The 16,141-nt window shown below is 36.5% G+C and overlaps 1 long non-coding RNA gene across 1 annotated transcript in view; it reads right to left on the bottom strand.

The window, feature by feature from the left end:
• Positions 1–527: 527 nt before the first annotated feature.
• Positions 528–16,141, bottom strand: part of LOC146589912 (uncharacterized) — an 80,498-nt gene continuing 64,884 nt past the window's right edge. The window contains exon 5 of the long non-coding RNA XR_014897091.1: positions 528–663. This is a non-coding gene — a long non-coding RNA (uncharacterized LOC146589912). The remainder of the gene's footprint in view (positions 664–16,141) is intronic.

Raw genomic sequence — 16,141 nt, 5'->3', positions numbered from 1 at the left:
CTTAAGAAAACATTTCTACACATTCTCTATTCCCRTTAGGAGACACTGTTTTTCAGACTGCCATTTGGGTTGTGTTTGGCAGCCACAGTGATTCACYAGAAAATGAAACACATTTTTGATTGTATAGAGTACACTCRGGTCTATACACATGGTGATTTGATCAGGAAAAAAAMAGGTAGAAAGCAAGGCCAGATACTCAGAGCAGCTTTTGGAGCAGCCAGACTCTGACTTAAAACAACAAACAAAAAACTCAATAGTACAAATCCTAAATGAGAAAAAGAAAGAATTTGGGGAAAAAAGTTACATGGGCAGATAAATCCCAGTAAGATTGAAAYCATCATCATATACTTCTTTTAGGAGACATGGAAGGGACCAGTCATCAGAGAACTAATGTACAAAGCGATTGAGTGGAAATACATGCAAATCTTCAGAAGTAACTGAAAAATAAAGTAGCTTCTTAACCATACCTAGACAAATATAGCTCTAACTTGTCCACTGATTCTTCAAAAGCGTATATTTGCATAATCTTCCTTCAAAGCATTAGACWGCAGGGGTGTACACATGGAATCTGCTAAGAAAAACTGGGCAACACAGAAGATGAGTTTGGTCGTAGCCTTTGGGTGGAGAAAGGGTTTCTGAAACAGGAGGCTGCATTAGTTGTGTCTGGAAGACAAAGAAGAATCTAAATAGCATTTATTTTTGCATTTATTCACCCATTTGGCATGTGATTCTCTGATACGTATGAGCACGTAGGCATACTTTCCCTCACAGCCGAAACCCGTGCGTTTGCTTTCTGTTCCTTCTGTGATCCAGCGCGTATTCTCAGCACTCACTGTTTGAGAGCCATCTTTTCTACCTGAGTTAAGAGAGACTCTGGTAGAGAACAAATATGAAGTTGCTAATTTGCAAGTTTTAGTAGTTGGATAGGGGCTAAGCTACTTTATAAATATCTTTAAATTTTCAGTCACAGATTCAGGAGAAAGGCCTCTGCCCTTTCTATTCCCAAGGAAGAAAAAGTTTGAGYAATGCCTTACTCATGTTTCTTCTCAAGACTTTCAGCTCCTTAAACATTATCTCTTCTCCACTTTACAATTTTTCTAACACYTTTAGGGTTGTACATTTTTCGAGAAACTTTCCTCAGTTGCTTTTGCCATCTTGGAAAACTTAGCCACACTAAATACTCTCATCTCATCACAGGTCCTGACAGATAACCACAACCACAACCACTGTCATTGCTTCTCCCCTTCRAATACCAAGAGCCTTGTGGTAATACTTTGAGCAGAGCTAGCAAGAAAGATGTAAATTGTTGCTTCATTTCTATTCCTTAAGCAAACTTAAAAGTGACTGTACTCAAATAAAATGGCTCACCGTGGGTTACACGGATAAATATTTCTTCTATAATGTGTTCTTTTTGATCTCATAAGCTAAGTCTGCCTTCAATAAATGGAGTTTCAGAGGGCAGTAATATTCATAATGTGTTCAAGTTGGTTACATATGTCTGGATTTGAAAGCCCTTAGTATAGTTGGAAGGATTTARGTCAAATTTAGGAGTTATACCAACAGAGAGGTGATTGTGTGAAAAGGATTATTTGCCAGTAATAGATTAAAAAAAAAGCATATTAATGCAATACAAATTTTAAATTTCATCTTTATAAATATAGTCAAGTGACAGTGGAGGGATTTTTCATATCTGGATGTGCTTTCTATAGTAAACTGTGACTCAATCTAATTTTATCTATCTGAAATGCATATAATGTAATTATTGTCATAAAACTATATTTGAGCAGGTATAATTGTGCTGAAATAATGCTTGACTGAAGCAACCAGGTACTACTTGGCTAAACTACAGTTAGAGGTAGTCCATAAAAGATTATATTTGAAAGAAGGAAGGGAGAAATATAATTTAACATCGCACTTTTTTCTTTTTTTCTCAGATCAGTATGGATTTTTAAATAACAAAATGTAGGCTTATTATCAGGAAAAATATTCAAATTGTGAATTTACTTAAAATAGGATATAATGATGTGGTTTATACAACAGATATATTGTGTACTGCATTGTACATTGCATATTATAAATGTAGATTGTGCTATAATGGATGAAAAGAGATTGAACATTTGAGTGTTATAAAGCTAGACAACAAAAAATACTACAAAATACTCTGAACTCAATATTTCCTTATAATTGTAAACTGTAACACGATGTTTAGCACCAACTTTAAAGGATCAGCTGCTGTTAACTTCTGTTGCAGAGGCATATTGCAGGGTCATTGACAGCGAGTTAATACAAGTCACTTACATTTTTAAATTCTTTTCTCTACGATTTAGTAACAGTGGTCATGGGTACATGGTAAATCACATCTCCAGAACACTCAGAAAACATTGTTCATGAAAAGACTTTTCTGTCTGCTTACTAAACGGCACTGAGATAACACTCTTACAGGAGAAATGCTTAGAACTCTTTTTGGTGCCCTGGAAAAGGTTATCTTGAGGGACTCTTGGTAGCATTAGCGCCACCAAATAATCATTCTGTGTCTAATCTAGTTTGTTTAAGGGTTAAACCTTAAGGAATGTGCTCGGCCTGCATTATTCTGTGCTTGAAAGAAATGAATCCAGAGATGGCCGAACAAAAGACCATATCCACAAACGTGTAACCCTTAATGAAATTCATGCTGATTATTATGTCAGCGGCCAGCCACAGTCACATGGGAAATTTTATTTGGAAGTTTCATTTGCTCTCTGAAATGGTTCCATGGTCTATCCATTCCCAATGTAATGTGGAAAGGAGGAGGAGGGAAAAAATAACCCAGACATATTTCCATCCCAGATACTCACAAAGAGGGATGCGTGAGAAAGAACAGCTCTTTGTCTACCAGACAAATGGTTCTGCAAATCAACATTTCAGTTATGGATATTCCTTTAAAAGCCTATTTATGGAAAAAAATCACTGGTCAACAAGCTATTGCTGCAGTTTGCATGTGGGACTGGAAGACCAACTATATGAATACACATAAAACATGCAGGCTTTGCTCTGCAAGGCCACACAGTCAAAAACGTAAATGTGCATGGGTAAGCCAATGCTGAGCTTGTTTATACATGAATAAATCCTAATTAGAGAAATGGAAAAATGTCTGAATCTAAATTTAAAATAGAGCCTGTTCATAAGAGTCATGGGTGACTAAAAGCAATTAAAGCCATCACTTAACTAAACAGATGTGACAGATTAACCATGTGTTTTTCTATCTTTGATGTAGATTTTTTGTTTTGGATACAGGTTTGGGTAAAGTTCTTTAATATTGTCTGAGATACATCTGCTGTTATTTTGATTTGATATATTTCTTTTTGCAAATGCATTTAGCGCTGGCTGACATTTAGTTTGTATAAACAATCGAAAGTGTTTACAGAGAAGAGTAGTTGTTCAAGCAAGCCACAGTACAGTAAAATACATTCAGAATGCAAGACTAAAGATATGCAGATAAAATACATTTTTATGCTTCCTTCGCTCTGATTTGTGCTAGAGATGGATTTAGATAAAAGGAAGAAAGGAAGTACATATTCATCCAAAAAAAAAMCCTAGTCTCTAGCAAAACAAGAACTCTTTATTGCAGTGTGGACTTCTACTTTTGTTGCTTCCAGCCCTGAAGAGGCTCAGATGTGCTAGGCTGCTAGGAGTCATTCTGTTCCACCAGTACTTCTCCTCCAAATAAAAGGAGGAGAGAATGGCAATCTCTTAACACAGTTTATTCTCCTGAGCTTTAAAATCCAGACGACACAGAGCTGTGCATGGTAAACATGCTTAGATAACTACATATACAGACGCAGCTCTGTGAATTAGTTTATATCAGTTTCAGATGCACATTCAAATTTGAGCATGTATCCAAGGCTTGATTATCCTCCCACTTGGGGGGAAGGGAATTTTATGTAAGTGTTACTTCTTTGACTTTAATATTTTGACATCCAATTTGCACATGTGTGTATGAGTTAAACRCTGAGCTGTGTGCCTCTGAGTATCTGTGGCTTCACCCTTGCTGGGACACCCTTACACAGGGTCATGTAATAACCACAGATGAAAAGAGCAGTACTGCCCTACATCTCATTTTATGCTAATGGGACTTACATTTGCTGCTGCAAGTTCTCTGTGTGCATCAGCTGGAGAAAACATTTGGTTGAACTCAATTACATTTTGCAGAAAGTCATAACTGATGAGGCTCTCTGGCTCCACACTAGCCAGCTTGTATAGTATCTGATGCTCCTTGTCTGAAACAGTAAGTTCCCTGTGGGAGTAGGGCAGACTACAATTCTTTACCTCTCACAGTGTTGTGTAGAAGTTCCTTACTCCCAATAACGGGGTTGAAATATCAGAATGGGCCTCTCAGTTTCTGGATTACAACAACCTCTTACACCCAATCTTCCAGATGCTCTATTTAACAGGTTTCTTTCCTACATTAACATGTTTCAGCCCTTACTTCTTTCGAAGAAGGAAAAATCTAAGTGGGATCATAAACTAAAAAAATATGTATCTCTTTTGGAGATCTCTAAGATGAACATGTTTTCTGCATGCTGATCAGAGAAATTCCGTGGGATACCCAGCATTCATCTACCAGAGCGCCTCTAACCTGGCTATGCTGCCTGCATACACCCACCATACTTCAACCAGCAGCTTTTGAAAGACAGATATCTCTGKTTTTCCTTGGACTAAAATATTCCTGCATCTCAAAAGAGCATAAAGTGGAATTGGAATTTAAGGAATAGTATATATGAAATCTAATGTTAGCCCTGGGAACCATATCTCCCTGGATTCATTTTCTGAGGGGAGAAATACTTTCAGAGGCTACCTATCTGCTTCGAACACCCTCCCCCTGACGGAAGCCTTTCTCTCTCTGTGTTGACTACAGAGCAAGTCTAAGGAGACAGACTTCAGCTAAAGTTAGCTTTTGTGTTTTGTCCACTAAACATTTTGTACAGCCTTTCGTATATAGAGAGCCTGGAATTCAAAGAGTCATACCAGAAATGATGTCAGCTAGCAATACAAGAGAAAAACCTAAAAGTATAAGGTCATCTTGTCTTTCTTCTGCTTGCGTGGGATTGTTTCCCACAGAACTCATGAATATGCCACCCATAAAGGCAGCTGGTAAGAGCAGCAACTGAGTCTGAATCACACAAACAAGGAGGGAGGAAATTTGTGTAAACTGTGTAGTATAAGAGGAGGACATCCTCCGCAGTGCTTTAAGGATCTGGCTTGGATTTGATGACTCCTAGCAGCTACAAAGCCAGCAAATTTGACCTCAGTTACTGAGATGAGGTGACACTGTAGTTCCATGCTCTCTCTTTTGCTCCTAGCAGAGGAAATATCCTAAAGAGGGGTGAGGGGGAAAGAAGAGGCAAAATTTCCTTACACATAAGATAAAGCAATCATACTCACCGCTACAAACACATCCAGCCTGCAGAGCCACTTGGTCTGGGCTGACATCTCTCCACATTGSTGAGATGGGGACTGTCTGCTTAAGCAGCCTTGCACTGCCTGAGCAACCAGCGAGAGTTTCAAGGGCCAATGTTGAGRGATAGGCAAGATCTCAGCAAATTCAAGACCTCAGATCAAAGAAGTGACTGTTTAAAAGCCACACCTTACCCTTCAGCTATCCCAAACACGGCAAAAACTGGATCCAGTAGTACTGGCAGTGCTCGAGTCACTCAACATCTATATATCAATCGGGGAATCACTATAGTTAGTTAATTCTGATTTTCCATGTTCTACATCTCTCTCCGACAAATTAATGACTATTGGTATGTTTACCAAGACAACAAGTCCAGTAAACAAKATAACTTCATAGAATTTACAGGATTGCATCACCCTCTGGGTAGGCTATAGCCTGTTCTCCCAAAATTGTCTAAAATCAGCAGATGTGATAAAAGCTATTGAAATATTCATAAGTTTAAAAAGTATTGAGACTGAAGAATATGTATACATACACAACCATAAAATGCTTTTTTTACTCTAAGAAATTAAGTTAAAAGGAAAATAAAAAGATTGTGTTTTTCAATGTCTTTATGATTTAATAATACACTTTACAAGTCTTAGATAAAGTTCTTATTTCTTCTTTTTGGAGATCCAGGCTCCAAATTACCTCTAACTTATATTTAAAATTTGTCCAGGTAAAGATTGCAGGATTTGGACTTTAAGAAATAACACAGGCTGTGAGAAAATAAATACAAATTTAATATTTGATCGCTTTCTTTGCTATCGTTTACTAAAGGAGCACCCAACACTTAGTAGGATGCACTAAAATGTATCTCCTGACCATGACTTAGTCTGTAAATATAAATGTCAAAGTATTAGGATTATCACTACTGCTACTGATATTATATCGAAGATTCTCAATTACTAGATTGGCCGAAAGAAGCTCTTAAGCAAGCATATCCAAACAGCTGATCTGCTGATCAAAATGCTGATACAAATATTGAGTTAACAGTTTAAAATCAATTTAGCTAATTGCTTATTAGTTCTGTCTTAGGTTTCAGTGTTGTCATTTATCTGCATAATTTTCAAATATATTGTTTTAAATTGACAGACATTAACAAAACCCTTAAAGAAGACCCTTAACCCTCATGTTATTGCTGGTTCATCTCAAATTTCTAATTATAGTAAGCTTCTTTAAGGGGATGGTGGAGGAAACCATCAAAGGCCGCTTGGGGCCTGCAAAGAAGTTTTTTTTTCAAACTTATCTGAAGAGAATGAGGTGTAAGTTGATAATATGCTTGATAGAAAATGATTTACGCTTGACCGACCATCATTTCTGGTACTATTTGTAGCTGACACTGAGGACTGAATACATTTTTTTCTCTCCTTAGTGTCTCTTTCCACTTAGATGGTAAGTTCTTTGCAGAATTGTCTTCACAGTGCAATGAGATTATTTCAGTCCTGCAAGAATATACCATAATATTAACAATGAGGAAAATAATCTTATCTTCTGTCCACATCCTACTGAAGAGGTAATTTGGTTTTGAGTGATGGCCCAGATGTTTTTGTATCCAGTTCCTGTGAAAATGTTTACTTGCCCTGTAGAAAAGAATGATCTCTGATGTAAAAACAGAGTTGATCTCTTCATGAGCCAAAACCGTGGTCAGCTGTCGCTTTCTCTTGAAATCCGTGAGAATATGGCCCACTATTAGTCTCAGAGCACGAAGAAATGGAAAGTTCTCTACAACTGACTGTGCGTGCCATGTGGTTTGGGCTCTTCATGTAACAGAAAACAAATTCTGGTATAGAACTATGTCCAAATAAATGATAATATTCCTTACACTCTTGTGTTCCACAGCTCACCCACTTTTAGGAGATTATATAGCATACTGCTAGAACTGTCCATTTCCAGGATTTAACCCAAGTATTTAAGATTGTTTTCTTTCCTTACTAGGAGTGTAATTAAGATTACTGAAAATTCTTTTTACATATTATGAACTCTAACTACAAAGCCAAAAGGCATAAAGTTGCAAGGAAACCATCCTGCCAGTTTTTGACCAGAGAACGCTCATGTTTGACATCTGCCCAAAAGCTGGAATTGAATATACATTATTGTGTAATGTTTGGGAATCAAAGACTTATAAAATACAGTGAACAGAACTCAGCCATAGACAAAACCACTTGCAGGGGTCCTGCCCAACATATCACTGAAAGCTAACAAAAGGGAGTCTAGGATTAACTATAATGCTGGAGACAGAAATAGAAAAATATGATTTTAATTTCAAGAGGAAGAGGCCTAAAGGGTGAACTATCCTCCAGAATATCAAGGGAGCTTGAAGAATAAAGGGACCAAGGTATAAAATCAATCTCCATTGATTTTAGTGCATTTGGGCTACAGATTATTTCAATTTAATGTGGTTAAATGTTGATATATGTCTAAAACTATGGTTGCCAGCAAAACTATGTGAAAAAACATTATGAGTCTTATACCGAAAGTACTGGCACATTCTCTTCTGAAATAAAAATAATTCTGTAGATATATTGTTCGTATGTAAAATATATTGTTTATGCTTTTTAATTTGATTTAATTTAGGAGAAGGAATGAAAAAGAACACTGTTTCCAGCTGAAACAGCAGTGGAAGAATAGTTTTTTTATTTTTCCTTCAACATAGTATGTGTTAGAAAGCTTCTATATTTAAGATTTTGCAGGCCTCAATACATCAATAGAACAAAGTGAAAAACACTCCTTCCAAAGAGCATTATAGCGTGATCTGTTTCTAATTACTTCATTATGTATTCATTTGTCTTTGCTTTTAACATATTTTCTTTACACATTTGTATTTGTGCATAAAAGCCATTTATAATTACTGTGTTGTATAGACATCTATTTCACAATWGCTGAGGAGATGTGTAATTAAAAGTATGTCGAAAAGCTCTGTGTAGTGGAAGCCAGCTTGCTGTTAGCCAGCTAARTGTATTTGTCCTAGGCAGACCCATCAAGAAACCATTCAGTGAGATAATTTTGGGCTTGCGAGGTTCATGTTGGATGCATACCTCCCAGTGGGCTTCATTTCACCTAAAAGGGCACCTGATTTCAGGTTCTCATTTAGGCTTCCTACAGAAATGAGGGGGAGACAGAAGCACCTTTGGAGGACAGTTCACCCCATTTATTTTAGATGTCCAACTTACAGTGAAATAAACTATTCTTTTGAGAAGGCTGCCTATCTCCTCTGATAAGACAAGGAGCTTAGATGGGCTGATTTAGACCAGATACCTCAATTCTAARCAGCCGAAATAAGGGGGAATGAATCCTACTTCATCTGTTCGTAATTACTTATTTGTGATTTTTTCCATCATTTCCTAACTCAGACGCTGAGTGTGTCTGGATTAGGCCTGGTTAGTTATACCGTAGCTTAGTGACAAGAAACCTGAAATGACTGCCTCCAAAACAAACAGAGCAGAGAGATAATAAAAATAAAGGAACACATTCCAGTGTGCATCTGAAAGTAGTCCCAAGGCATGGAAAAGTAAGGAAATTAAGGGAAGCTCAGCCAAAGAAAGAAAACAACTCATACACTTAAACTGCTGRAATACTGGAACTAAATTTTATCCCAGCGAAATGCAAAGCCGCATGTGACAGATTCACACTGCTCTACTGACAGGTGCCAAGTTCAAGTCTGTACTCCTCTGCAAGCAGCTCACCCACATAAAYGATTACCAAACAGAAGCTTGTTTGTATGTATCTTCCCTTTCCAGCACCCGCCACAGCAGCCGAGTGCTGCTACATGCAGCCCACGCACGTTCTCCCCCGAAGTCGGGGTGAGCTGCCGCAGGCTGGGCCGRCGTCTCTGCCCGGGGGCTCAGAGCGGCCGTGGGCCGGGACCGGGCAGCCCGCGCGCGGCCTCCCGCGCTGAAGGGGTGCGCTGCTGCTGCCGCCGGGGCCCGGGGAGCACGTTCCTCCCGCCATGCAAGGGCGCTCAGGTGGCCGGCACGTCCACACCTCGCTTGGGGCTTGGGGACGTTTTGTTTCTTGGAAGGAGCTGGGAACTTGAAGGCATTTTGTGTGTTTCTGCGACACTGCAAACACCAGAAGGGCTTTTGGGTAGATTCAACTCCTTCTTAATACATTTTTTGGCAAGTCCCATGCACCTGCACTGCTGTGGATTTTGTGGATTTTCTAGCTATTAAGYAAAAACTGTATATTTTATATATACTATATATATAAAATATGTATGTGTATATATATGTATGCATACACATACGTATATACATTTTTTTCAAGTATTTTAGCTGAAAGCACTTGCTTTTTGAATGTATGGATGGCTAGACCTCAAAAAATGATTTAAGTGTTTTTCTTAAAAACAAGCCAAGTGTTTTCAAGGCATCTGTTTTTGGTGAGAGCACACTGATCGTTTTGTAGAATATTTATATACRTCTTGATAGTTACAGATTTTTTTAAAAGAAAATATTTATATTGTGGTTTCTGAATCAAACAACATTAAGTATGTAAATAATGAAAGACTAGATGTTTCTTTTTCATTTTTTTTACTTAGGGTAATTATTTGGAGATCTAGACTTAAATGTAAAATGGCTTGAAAGGGGTCGAATGTAGGTAGGTGCCTTCAGTTATGAAAATATTAAAGAGCCTCTTGTTTGAGAGAGATTTTATACATTTTGATTGACATTGAATTATAGGCCTGAATGTCCTTTAATGTAAGTAAATATAAATTAGAAGCTGAATCTAGGGCACACGTGGCCGTTAAACTGTAAAAAACATAAGAATAATTAAGCCTTTTTTATCTGAACTGGAATTGTGTAGATTTTTTTATGAAGTTTAGAGCCATGTGGAATTTGCATCTTTCTATAGCAATTGGTGAGAGGCTTTTGGGGGGACAAAAGAAACAGAGGAGGGATTACTAGTCTTTTCTGAGACAAATATGTTTTGATTGGTCTTTATAATCCTCAATTTGTCCCAGATTTGACAAAAAGATTTTCCAAGTTTTGCCAACCCTTGAAATGAACTCAGGTTGAATTTACAAAGTATMGACCAACTGTCAAGTTAATTCTCTCTCCAAGTAACTCAGAAAGTTTTCTGATTTGTTCCAAACCGTACAAAACTCATGATTATGGCTAAATATTTCTTTGAGTTTTTGAGTTTGTGTGAACCCAGAAGCTAAACTCAGTGGCTGTGTGAACCCACACTAAATGAAAGAAAAAATCCAGAAAATATATTGGATTTTGGGGATTTAAAACTGCCAAAGTTCACAGAGCTTCAGTATACAAAAAATAATGATTATATATATAATGAACCAGAAAGGTTCATCTCGTGAGAACAACACTATTTTTAAAAGCACTGAAATGTCACATTGTTTTCAGGAAAGATGTCATGATCTGGTAGCACTAATTCTATATATACAGACCATTCAATTACCTAAAATCAGTCAGAAAAGGACAGAAATCCTATATTGTTTCTAACAGAAACAACAGAAATGGTTTCTAATCTGTATGGAATCTAAATGATTTGGGCACATAACTGACAGCATGAAGAAATCATGTACTTTGATGCATTAGAAAACTGCACTATATAGAAACTTCATAAATTGGTTTCTTTTATAAAACTCACTGAAATCTGTGAATAACTGTTTGATATAAATCACTGAGTATTTTTCTGCTCTGACACAAGTTCGCGAAGGCCCAAATCAGTGATACCATATTCACTTCAATATCTGTATGTCCTTTTATATGACAGCATAAATGAAATTCTAGGCTTGCGAAGTGAATCATGCTCTTGGKATATATGAACAGTTTTGCAGATTTTTATTTCAGTGTATTTGTACGCTTTGCATCTTCTGCCTGTGAATTTAGCTTAATGAAAATTGCTACCCTCTGATAATGGTTTGAAAAATTGCATATCCTTTCACTTCATAAACAGGACAGTATTTTTTTCAGTCTTAAGAATTCCACTTAGATATTAATAACTTCATAGATTACGGTTCCCTTTTCAGTTGTGTTACTCCAGGGAATAAAACCAAAGTCATAGAAATCCATGAATAAAGGAATTTCAAGGAAAAGGGGATGGACAAATGGAGCAGAGAGGTKTAAAGAACAGAACTAATGAGCGTGACATAGCCTTTTAAGTTTTACTAGATCAAGCGTAAACTTCTTCAAGAAAAAAAAAAAGATGAATATCATATTTGTAAGAGAGTCGAAAGTTTCTGCAAGGAAAAATTAGGGTCATCTTTCTAAAGTACTGTTACTTGCACTGAAATAAGTGCTGTTTAGATGACTAGCAAACACTCCTGCAGTAGTCTCTTTGTACCTGCATGTGAGGTGGCTGACATCCCACTGCTTTTGTTTGCTCAGCGAGTTTCTCACTGCGATGGTTAGGATTTGCAGTATACAAAAATAAATAGATCAAACCACTGGGAAGGTGTTGGCAAACACTTTCATCAGCAACAGCTGCTTGAATGAATGTTACTTTCATCCAGATCCCACAGTCTGTCCTCTGTCCTGTCTGAATTCAATAGGAATTTTGCCTGCATCGTTTTAAGTACTGTAGGATTTGCTGCTCTTCATTTTCCTAAAACGCTGAATGTGGGAAGAACCTCTCAAAAATGATTTCCAAAGAAAAWTCCATTATTGAAAATAATGTATTATTTAAAAATCGTTTTATTTTATTTAAGAGAACCCCTCTACAGGATTGAACAGAACTGAATTTTGGGAGTTTCCAGATTTTCAAAAAAGAAAAAAAGTATTAGTGCAGATTAGCAACATGTTGCTTTGTTTTGAAAACACACTAACCAATCTTTTTCTGTTCCTCAGGTAAAACTCTTTTGAAACAGCTATACCATTCTCATGTCCCTATGGCATGTAACAGGGCATAAATGATCAACCTGAGTGACAATAGGATTCAACTCACCTAACTTTYGTTAACCAAAGACAGGCACCTAGTCAAAGCCAGTTTCCTGCACTCATCTACAGTAAAAAAGAGAGGTGAACACCTGCCAAGGATGACCTAGTCTATCTTATGTTTAAACTGGGTAGGGTCCTCACAAAATGCCTCTTTCTCTCTCCTCTGGTGATAGGGAGAGGCTAGCTGATTAGCTTAGATTATGCATTTTAAATTCAGCTAGATAATCCTACACTAACTATCAGCCTAAAAGTAAGTGGCTGACACCAAATTTTTCTTGCCTGTGCTAGAACGCCCTGCCAGATCCACCCCACTGTTAATTTACTTGGTCCTCTTTCCAGAGCTCTGCAGTACCTCTGATAGAAGAAGAAGAAGACTTCACAACCATATCGTTTTGCTATTAGTAGCCATCCAGACCCAAAGAGTCTGCTGCTGGCTTAACCACTTGGCACCCATTCACTGACATTTCACAAATTTTGACTCTATACTTGCTTAGATTTGGTCACATTATCACTCATACCTTTTTTTTTTTTTTTAAGGACACATATTCTAAGGGATCTTTGTACACACACACATATAAATGTACAAATTAGATACCACCTTGATCTAGTGGTTATTGGTAACAATATTATGTTCATGTTATATACATATAAATGATAATGTGAGGTGCAAGAAAATAGAGAAATTAACACTATGATTTTAGGGATTCTTAGTTAAAATTTGCTGCAAGTTACTGAAATACATAGAATATACATTTCAATGTGTATTGAATGTGCTTGTGCAAACACATGTGAAATGTAGCCCATATTTTTTTCCAAGTTTCCAGGGTCAAGAAGTCAACTTGGGTTAATCACTATAGTTCCACTGAAGCCAGTGGATTTAGTCTAATATGACCACTATTCTGTTTTGTTTTGAGGTTTAGGCAAAAGATTGATTTCATATTTTTAATCCTACTTAATTAATCTGAGCTATCAGTACCTGTAACTAACGAGACACATCTGCAGCAGATGACATTCTATTCTGTGAGAGAAGTTTATGTTCCCATGTTTCCTCTACTCTGCTTTTATAAGGAACACCCACGAACAGAGCCTAGCTGAGGTGCAACCAACAGCTAATGTCAGCACAGCTTAAATTTAATGTGCTTTWTAGTTTGAAGTTTGCTGCTTCTGTTTCAGGTCTGAAAATTAAAGTGTAGGTAAAAGATTTTCCTTTTTAACCAGTAATATCAAACTCCTCTTAATAAAAAGTGATAAAAAAAATGCACTACTTTTCACTTGAAATCTCCCCTGTGTTCCTCCTCTGTCTCTCATGGCTGGAGGACCATCGCTGCTACTCTTCAGAGCAGTGTCTTGGTCCTCTTCCACAGGTCTGCTCTATGGGGTTAGGCAGTGGACAATGACTTTGCTTGCATGTGTGACCACGCATCATTACAAAGCCAAACATATTTACTTAGACATACATTTTATATATAACATATATGCAATGTAAATCAGTTTAGTACTTCTAATTTATTTAATGGATGTAAAATGACTCATACAAGCCAATTATTAACATCTTATCCTTCTATCATACACTGTACTGGTATTAATATGTCAAACTGGTAACTGCAGTTACATCAAAACCTGATTTAATGTCTCTCTCTATTTCCATATGTAATTTAACTCCATATTTAACACAATAAATACAATGTAGTGGATGATTTAATTGCTCTGTAATATTAGYATATTGAACTTTAAAAATTGTGCATTTTTTGAGATTCTTTTTTTTCATATAAGATTTATTTTCTCTATTTAAACAATGATATTCCCTACAGATGCAAATTTTCATTCACTTACTGTGGAAATATCACAAGTAACCTTCTTTTGAAATATCAGGATTACAGAGCTAGGGTGTTTTTTTGTTTGTTTGTTTGTTTATTCTGTAKTTTCCAGAACTGGAAAGGGCCAGAAAGCTTATTAAATTTCCAAAGATACAGAGCATTCTCAGTATTTCCAAAATCTCCAATTTTTCATTACTACATTTCTAATTTTTCATTTACTTTGCACATATATATATTATGTGACCAAAACACCAGTAAAATGGCTAATGATATATTTCATTTCATATGAGATGAAACATTTCAATAATTTGTTTTCTGGTAAATGAAAACAAATTTATGAATAAGGCTTTATTAGAAGTTCCGTACACCAGTTCAACAATGCCAACTAAAGTGAAAAAAACAACACAACTAAAAACATTWAAAAAATGTCCTTTTGGACACTTTAAAGAAAAACTTTCTTTTTTACTTTTTGAATGTAAGTGAGTAAAAAATGATTTTGATTTTGTATCAAATTTCATTTGAAAAGAAAGAAAGAAAGAATAATGTTTGCATGCTCAAAGTAGATCAAATCAATACACATGAACATGGTTAAGGCCACCCTGGGTGAAGATGGAGATGTTTGGTAATGACAAAATTACTGAGAGGGACAACTTGTGAATAGATTGCAGATGGCATTTTCTGTTGCATAATGCTTAATTTTTTCCTTTGAGTAGTTTCAAAAGTTGGATTTTTTTTCCTGAGAAAAAGCTACTTTGATGAAATATTTTTTTCATGAAACTCAATTAACATCAATGAAAATCCCAGAATACTTTTTTCAAAATTATAAAATTTATTTTTGTATTTTGAATTTTCTATTAGTATATTATCTCATGACTTTTTCAGCCAACATTATTTCATTATTATTTAAAGACATGTCAGCAGTAGTGTGATGGCATGATGCTGACATTCTCTAACAAGACTTAGCTGTTGAAATCTTTCATTTTGGTTTTRCAGAACTGCTGCTGCATGCTAGCTGAAACAGCTTTTCTTTTTCTATCACAGAACATTCCCTGCTTGTATTATATTAAGGCCATTTGCATTTTAACACAGGTGATATATGAATGGAAATGACCTTCAAAAGAGCAAAACCTCCCACAGAGTGGGAAAGGCTGCAGCTTTCATGAGCTGCACAGCCAAATGTTGGTGGGATACACGATGTCAACTCCAAATTATTTGAATATTTGGTATAGAATATTATATTATATATATATATATAAATATACATATATTATATGTATATTTTTATATATATATTATAGAATATTATAAAATTGCTGGGCATGATTCTGTAGTCAGGGTTGAGTCCTATATTCATGTAACGTTTATATTCATGGTCTTGAAACTCATTGAAATCTGCAAATAAAACACTGGAGAAGGAAAAATAGAAGAGAAAACATGTATTATAAACATCATTTAGGTAAACATAGACTACTTTGATATATATCTTTTATAGTATGAAGACGTTCTTGTGGTGGAAGAAAGGACAGCTCATCTGGCCGTGTTACGCTCTGTTGTAGTCCTGCCAAAGCCTTGCAGCCTTGCTGGTCAATACTCGAACATGTACCAAAGGCGGGGATTGTAGTAGGGGATTTCAGCACAAGCTGAAACCCTGAAAGTCTGAGAAAAGATCAAAGCAAAAAGGAATAGGGAGGTCGCAGGACCACAGAAGGGAGATAAGCACGTGAATCCACAGGTGACTGCTGCTGGGCAGCACAGGGGTCCTGGCAATGCCCCTCTGCAGCAGCAGGTCAGGAAAGCAACAGTGTCTGGCAGAAGGGTCACAAAGAACAGAGTGTCCAGTCATCAAAACATCCCACTTCARTCAAGAAAGTTATCTTTTTTTTTAAAAAAAAAAAAAAAGCTATTACAGCCAGAGTTTTCCACATGGCAATACTTCCAGAGCATATACCAGTGTC

The sequence above is a fragment of the Rhea americana genome, unplaced genomic scaffold (genome assembly GCF_003343005.1).
Source record: "Rhea americana isolate MKP2758 unplaced genomic scaffold, rheAme1 scaffold_43, whole genome shotgun sequence".
NCBI classification, from domain to species: Eukaryota; Metazoa; Chordata; class Aves; order Rheiformes; family Rheidae; genus Rhea; species Rhea americana.
The sequence above is the reverse complement of the archived record's forward strand: the minus strand, read 5'-3'. Positions and strand labels throughout refer to the sequence as shown.